At 42.1% G+C, this 8,325-nt stretch overlaps 1 pseudogene; it reads right to left on the bottom strand.

The window, feature by feature from the left end:
• Positions 1–2,284: 2,284 nt before the first annotated feature.
• Positions 2,285–8,325, bottom strand: part of LOC120881668 — a 6,764-nt pseudogene continuing 723 nt past the window's right edge.

Raw genomic sequence — 8,325 nt, 5'->3', positions numbered from 1 at the left:
AGGGGAATTTAAAGCTTCTTTTGTTTTGCAAATCTTCCAGTAGACTTGTTCTGCCTCAATATATTCTAAACAGTTATCAGGAGTAAGTCCTAGGATCCAAATGAAAAATATATGCTTTCTTATTTAAGGGGAAGGTCCTTTTTGTTAACTGAAATAAAGTATGTTGAATATGGATACTAAAACAGTTAAAAAGAACAGAACTCCTGTGAGGGCTCAATCCTTAAAGAATAGATAGCACACCATAACTTAGCTGTGCTATACTTTTGGATATCTTCATGACTTTTATTGTGGTCTTCCTTAATTTATCTTTATTGGGATAAAGCTTGTGGACTCCCACACTATAACATGAGTGAAAATAGTAGCTTTGAGACCTCTGTTTGTGATATTTTTTCTTAACCAAACTCTTCATATGTTAAAATTAATTTGAATGAGGCATTTGAAAATAAAAATCTATAAGATTATCCTTAGAAGATATAAAACATATTAATAATTTCTGATATATATAATTTCTGTGTATATAAACACACCCAGCATCTGGTCCCATCACTTCATGGGAAATAGATGGGGAAACAGTGTCAGACTTTATTTTTTGGGGCTTCAAAATCACTTCAGATGGTGATTGCAGCCTTGAAATTAAAAGACACTTACTCCTTGGAAGGAAAGTTATGATCAACCTAGACAGCATATTGAAAAGCAGAGATGTTACTTTGTCAGTAAAGGTCCATCTAGTCAAGGCTATGGTTTTTCCAGTGGTCATGTATGGATATGAAAGATGGACTGTGAAGAAAGCTGAGCGCTGAAGAATTGATGCTTTTGAACTGTGGTGTTGGAGAAGACTCTTGAGAGTCACTTGGACTGCAAGGAGATCCAAGCAGTCCATCCTAAAGGAGATCAGTCCTGGGTGTTCATTGGAAGGACTGATGCTGAGGCTGAAACTCCAATACTTTGGCCACCTCATGCAAAGAGTTGACTCATTGGAAAAGACTCTGATGCTGGGAGGGATTGGGGACAGGAGAAGGGGACAACAGAGGATGAGATGGCTGGATGGCATCACCGACTTGATGGACATGAGTTTGGGTGAACTCCGGGTATTAGTGATAGACAGGGAGGCCTGGTGTGCTGTGATTCATGGGGTCTCAAAGAGTCGGACACTACTGAGTGACTGAACTGAACTGATATGCCCTCCTAACAATGTAGATACGTTTATGTTGACAAAAATCTCAAAGATTATAAAATAAAAAGGAATTTAAGGAAAAACTTTAGTTGCTACATGTGTCATATAATTACTTATCAAAATAGCATTTATGAATTTTTTTAAAGGTAGATAGTGAGGTAGGTAGACAGGTAAGTAGGTAGATTAACTATAAAAAGTACTTCTATACAAACATGAAAATAAAATACAAAGTAATACATATGTTCTAAATGGTAAAAAAAAAAAGTCTCTTTTTATTGTTTAGATTGAAGTAGAATAAAACCTATCTGGTGATGTGATTGTACTGTTAGGAAATTTGGTTTCAAAACTTTTGGAAACCAATAAATTATTGGTTGAAATGCTCACTATCCATTATGTTGTCATCGGAAAAAGATTCAATTTCTTCAGCAAAGAAACAATGTTAAGCTAATAAAGTACAGGTTAGTCATCATATATTACAAGTGTGACTTCATGAAATAACAGGTCTTCAAGTACATCAAAGTTAGCTACACTCTTGTATTCTTACTTTGATGCCAGCCTACCACTGGAATAATTTTATCAGTTAACACAGACAATGGGTGTCTGTACCTTGGTTTTTCAAAGTTTGTACCACCGGTTGTATTAATTAGGGCTGCCAGGACACAAAGTACCACAAGCCAGATGGCTTAGAAAAACAGAAATGCATTGTCTCTCAATTCTGAAGGCTAGAAGTTCAAAATCAAGGTATGGGTAGAGTTGGTTTCTTCTGAGAGCTGTGAGGGAAGGATTTGTTAGGGTTTCCCTCTTGAACTTAAAGAAACGGGTGATGTGTCTAAGTTTTCATGCTCACAGGACATTCTCCCTTTGTACATGTCTGTATATCCAAATTTCTCCTTTATATGACACCAGTCATACTGGGTTAGAGTCCAAACTAATGACCTCATTTTAACTTAATTATATCTGCAAGGACTCTACTTCCAAATAAGGTACTGGGGGTTAGGACTGCAACATATGATTGGGGGGAGGGGTGCACAGTTCAACCTCCAACACAAGTCTATGGCAGATTAGCAATAAGACAAGTCAAACGGTACATGAAGCAAGAGGATAACTGTGTTAAAGAAACCTGTCTTTTAATCTAAACTCCTCAATGAATTCCTGAAGTGGTGCCAACTCTCCTCTATCAATCAAATTGAAATCTTAAACAAATAAAGTACTTAAAGGACACGCTATGACAGGCCTTTTCTGGCAGCTATGTCAAAGAATCAAAGTGCTGGTAAGAAAGGTGGGCAGTAAACTCTGGACAGATGCTTTAGAAGAGTCTTTACCACAAATATAAGATTTTGGGGAAATGGGACACCAATCTTAGAAGGAAAAAGAGCTTCACAGTCAAGTTCATCCTGAACTCAAGGCATCAAATGGTCAATATATTTTGGAGCAGGACACGTGACTGCTGTCAAAACTAGTACCATCTTCCCAGTGATGTTCAGATCTTGGATCTGCAGCTTGTTTCAGTGCTGAGTTGTGATCTGGTTAAAGAAATCCATAGTGTTAACTGTCATCCACTGATGGAGGTCCTCTTCCTCTGGCAACATGGCAGCTTCCTTTGTGTTCCCACTTCCAACAGTGCTTCTGCAGGTTTTAAGTGTTTATATTGATGAGCTCCTTCAGGGATGTTCTTGGATTTCAATGTATTAGAGGAATGGCTGCTGAAGGGGAAGCTCTTCTTTTCTTCTTGAGGGTGAGGGTAGAGGTTGGGGAGGGAGAGAACACTGGGTTGCAGTGCAGTCAGTATGCAAAGGCAGCACTTGGGAACCAGGAGGGGCAGACACTCCTCAGTCTGCAGACAGTGAAACGCAGACTACTGCTACCCTGAGCGGGGGTCAAACTTGGGGCAAAACCCAGCGCTGCCTCCCCCACACCACCAATCAGAAAAACGGACCCAGCCGTATTTCAAAAGAAAAGATTCCACTTACACTGTAATTATAATGTTGGACATCAATTATAATGTTTGGACATCAAATAGCCAAATAATATATAATGATGAATTGTGGTAAATCATATGAAGGCAAAGAAAGAAATTCTCTAAAGAACCCCAGTAAAATGTGAAAATTTGCTGTATGTCTCAAGAATAAAATGAGATGTGTGAAAAGTACTCTGCACATCATCTGGTATTCAGTAAATGCTCAATAACATGAGCTATTTTGATATTATGATTTTTCCCTATAAGTCCAGATACTAATAGCTTTTTAAAATTATTTTAGCTTTGGCTGCTTTGGATCTTTGTTGCTTTGCATGGGCTTTTCTCTAGTTGCAGCAAGAGGGGGTTACTCTTTGTTGCATCATGGTTGCTTCTCTTGTTGTGAAGCACAGGCTTTAGGTGCATGGGCTTTAGTAGTTGCAGCACACAGGCTTGGTAGTGGTGGTGCATGGGCTTAGTTGCACCAGGACGTGGGATCTTTCCAGACCAGGGATTGAACCCATGTCCCCTGCACTGGCAGGCGAATTCTTATATCCACTGCACCACCAGGGGAATTCCTTTAATACTGTCTATATTGAAATGTTTGTTGACTTATAGTGATGGATCCTTCTTAGGAATTCATAGTCCATTATATAGTACAGTCAATTCACCAACTTGTTCGTCTATCCTTCCATAAAGAAGAATTAAGTATATTCTATGTCACAATTCAAGCTTGTATAGTTTCCTCTCTCTGTACCCTAATCACAGCATTCTATCAATGCTATGACTGTCAGACAGAACTGACAAATCAGATGATGATGTTTGTATTATTTTCTGCCAAGACACAAGAAGTTATAATGTCTATATCATGCAAAGATCAGACCGGTATCTAAATCATCCTTGCCAGGTTTTACTGTCAGTCATTTCCTTAGATCTCTGTTCAGTCATCCTGCAGAGTCTTACTATTTTGATTTCCTTCAGCTTGATGCCCGCCTCTCCTCCATTAGGATAGCATTCTTGGCGCGTGGCAGTGGAAGGGAGGGTGCCGTCATGGGCAGCCTGTGTGCCATTCCAGGAGCATCCCTGGGTGACTGAAAGGGACCTGAGTGCCCGCCACTGAGGAGGAGAGAATGGAGTTTCCCTCCAGAATGCGGGGCGGGGTCAGCCACAAGCTTGTGCGGAGACGTGTCTTTGGTCCCTTCTGCTGTCCGCCTCTGCTCATGAATTTCCAGGCAACAAGCAGGTCAGAGAGTCAGGTGATTCAAAATTTTCAGCCTGTGGGGGCTTTGAAGTCCATTTTATCAAGGCCTTCAAAGTTCACTTCAATCGCTTCTACAGTTTCTTCACATCAAGTGGCCATTCAAGTACATACTTTCCCCTTAGAAGAACAAGCCTTCCATCTCTTTGAGGAGAGCTTTAAGAGGAATTTTAAGTGCTGCTTTAACTAAGTGGGATCAACATTGACTTGAAACACCCTTATAAACTGGGATGTAGAGTTTCTATTTATGGAAGGGTTCTCCTAGTCTCTCATAAAGCTGAAGCTGGGGCTGTATCTCCTAAAGAATAATCAACATAATAAAACAGTAAAATAATAATAATAATGTAACCGAGCAGGACCCTATGGTGCCTTCCCCCCACATACTCTGCTTTAGCTCCTCTCTGAAGTACCTGGATAATAATATTGCATTTGATACACATTTTCTGAGTTGTTTTGCAGAAGCAAAAACTTCCTACCAAATAGAAGATATTACTACTTGATGACCATGAGTGCAAAGTCCCAGGCCTCCTGGAGCCTAAGGACTGAGAAAGTTAACCCCTGTGACACCATCCTGTTGCTTCCTCATCAGACCATCAGAGAATTGTGCATGATGCCCCAGGCCCCCCCATCTGGCTTTTAAGCTTCCCTTGAAACCCTTCTGGGAGTGCGAGGTTCTTCAGATATGAGCCACCTTATCTCCTTGCATGTCTGCTCAGTTTGTAAGTCGTGTTGGACTCTTTGTGACCCCATGGACTGTAGCCTGCCAGGGTACTCTGTCCATGGGATTTCCCAGACAAGAATATTGGAGTGGGTTGACATTTCCTCCTCCATGGGATCTTCCTGACCCAAGAATCGAACTTGTGTCTCCTGAATTGGCAGGAAGATTCTTTACCACTGAGCTACCTGAGAAACATGGCCTGCAATGAATCTTTCTCTGCTCCAGACTCTGACATTTCACTTTGTTTGGCCTCACTGTGCACGAGGTGCATGGGCCTCATTATAAATAATAGCTAAATTTATTAAATCTTTAATACTGTGTCAGTCATACACAGTGAAAGGTAAAGTAAACCCTTCAACCATCGACTAATATGATCTCAGCCACACATACATGCAGGATGTATTGTTATCTCCAGATGGGCCAGCTGAAGCTTGGAGAAGTTGCACATCTTGCCCAAGAATCTATTGCAGAGGCCACATGATCACTGATATTTTTCCCTAAAATAAGGCTGTATATACATGTACTTCTTTAGAGTTTACAAACTTGTCTGGTTTACATTATTTCCAATTGATTTCCCTGCTGACATATTCACGAGGGTCTGCTCCAACCACATCTTGCCTGCCATCTCTTTCATCAGAGAAAGTAGAAAGCATTATCTTTAGAATACTGTTTACATCATAGAAACAGTGAGTTCAAGTCTGGCCCTAATGGCTGCCTCTATAATGTGTTCTGGACCAAGAAACTTTTCTTATCTGGGTAAATGGTGGATTGGGTAGAGGCTGATAGTCTCCAGTGTTCCCAAGGAGCCCTCCACATACTCAACACAAACTCCAGTCCCCATTCCCCCTCCTCACTGAAGTCACAGTGAAGCCAGGCAGAACCGGAGTGGGAGGTTCCTTGCTGGCCACTAGAGGGCAGCAAGCCACAGTCGAGACGCTCCGAGCTGCAGGGCGCTACTTTGTACACCAAGCTGCTGCTGCTGCTACTGCTAAGTCACTTCAGTCGTGTTCGACTCTGTGCAACCCCATAGACGGCAGCCCACCAGGCTCCCCCGTCCCCGGGATTCCCCAGGCAAGAACACTGGAGTGGGCTGCCATTTCCTTCTCCAATGCATGAAAGTGAAAAATGAAAGTGAAGTCGCTCCATGAGGCCGCAGGAAAATGTTGCTAGAACGTTTTTAGAAGGAAAAACACCCCATACATGTTCAGTGCATACTACTGAGATGCCTCTGGTTCTTAAGGCTTCCAGAGACTTCCCAGAGTGTAGGTCTTAAGGAAAGTAAACAAATAGAGAAGGCGTGTCTCTGGAGGTGTCCATCTGAGTCTTCCAAACGCCCTATGCTTTCCATTTTATCATAAAGTTTCATTTTCCCCACCCCCTTAGCTATTTGGAATAAAACACAACCTCAAGTGTTCTCTTCTTTTTCTCTAATAATTTATTTTCTTGAAAGCAATAATGTCCCGCACCATCTTCACTTCTCCTGAGGTTACACACCCGTTCTCTCCCTGTTTTTCTTTCCCCTGCTCAGTCCTCTCTTTCCCTCTGTGTTGCATTTCTGGAAAGGAATGAACACTCCAGGAGCAGATAATTTACTCTTGCTGTTTCAACTCCCACCTGGGGGCTGATACCTTACAGATCTGATCTCTCTGGCCCACACCTCTCCTGCAAGTATCAAAGATCTATTTCTCATTGTTAGACATCTGCATGTAGGTGGGTCCTCAAGGACTGCAACTCAACCAGACTGAACATGAGATGGCACTGTTTGAAATGATCCCAACCACCACAAACATACTTGCAAACATTTGCATTTATAGAGAGTATCTTTGAAATGATACACCAGAAACCAATAAAGGTGGTTACAGTGCAGGGAGCAGGAGAGCCAGGAGACAAGGCTGAAGAAAAACTCACTTCTCTCTAGCCTTTTGAACCCTTTGGATATCATATAATGTGCATAGGATACCTACTAAAAAAAGTAATTGTATAAACATTTTAATGTTTACATCATCTAGAGTTCTGCCAAGCTCAGTATTCTTCTTCTGCCATGGGCTCCCTTGGTAAGTAAGTTTACTCTCAGTTTCAACCACCAGCTATGAGCTGTTGACTTACAGATCTGTCATCTCTGGCCCACCCCTGCTGCAAGCTTCAAAGTTCCACTTCTCACTGTCACCCATTGGTCTGTGGCTATGACATCAGAACCTCAAACACCATGTCTCCTGCACCCCATTCACCATCTTCCAGCACTTGACCTTGAGGAAGGCCCTCAATAAATCCTGATGAATTGAAGGACAAAATTGCTGCTGCTTTTCCTAACTTGTCTGTCACAGCTGCCAAAGCCCCCTCACCACCCCCTCCTGTCTCACCCGGTCTCCACCAGAACTAGGGCTCATTCCTTCCCTCCTTCCAATGAATATTCAGGACTGATTTCCTTTAGGGTAGACAGATTGGATCTCCTTGCAGTCCAGGGGACTCTCAAGAGTCTTCTCCAACACCACAGATCCACCGAGTCAAAAGCTCTGGGGGTGGGGTCTCAGCAATGTTTTATTAACTTATCTTAATTGGAGGCTAATTACTTTACAATATTGTGGTGGTTTCTGCCATACATTGACATGAATCAGCCATGGGTGAACATGTGTCTCCCTGTCCCAAACCCCCCTCCTACCTCCCTCCCTCCCCATCCCATTCCTCTGGGTCGTCCCAGTGCACTGGCTTTGCGTGCCCTGTTTCATGCATGGAACTTGGACTGGTCATCTATTTCACGTATGGTAATATACATGTTTGAGCATTCTTTGGCATCGCCTTTCTTTGGGATTAGAATGAAAACTGACCTTTTCCAGTCCTGTGGCCACTGCTGAGTTTTCCAAATTTGCTGGCATATTGAGTACAGCACTTTCACAGCATCATCTTTCAGGATTTGAAATAGCTCAACTGGAATTCCATCACCTCCACTAGCTTTGTTCGTAGTGATGCTTTCTAAGGCCCACTTGACTTCACATTCCAGGATGTCTGGCTCTAGGTGAGTGATCACACCATCGTGATTATCTTGGTTGTGAAGATCTTTTTTGTACAGTTCTTCTGTGTATTCTTGCCACCCTCTTCTTAATATCTTCTGCTTCTGTTAGGTCCATACCATTTCTGTACTTTATCAAGCTCATCTTTGCATGAAATGTTCCCTTGGTATCTCTAATTTTCTTGAAGAGATATCTAGTCTTTCCCCTTCTGTT

This window comes from Oryx dammah, unplaced genomic scaffold, assembly GCF_014754425.2.
Source record: "Oryx dammah isolate SB20612 unplaced genomic scaffold, SCBI_Odam_1.1 HiC_scaffold_23, whole genome shotgun sequence".
NCBI classification, from domain to species: domain Eukaryota; kingdom Metazoa; phylum Chordata; class Mammalia; order Artiodactyla; family Bovidae; genus Oryx; species Oryx dammah.
Note: the sequence above shows the minus strand (reverse complement) of the source record. Positions and strands in the feature narration are given on the sequence as shown.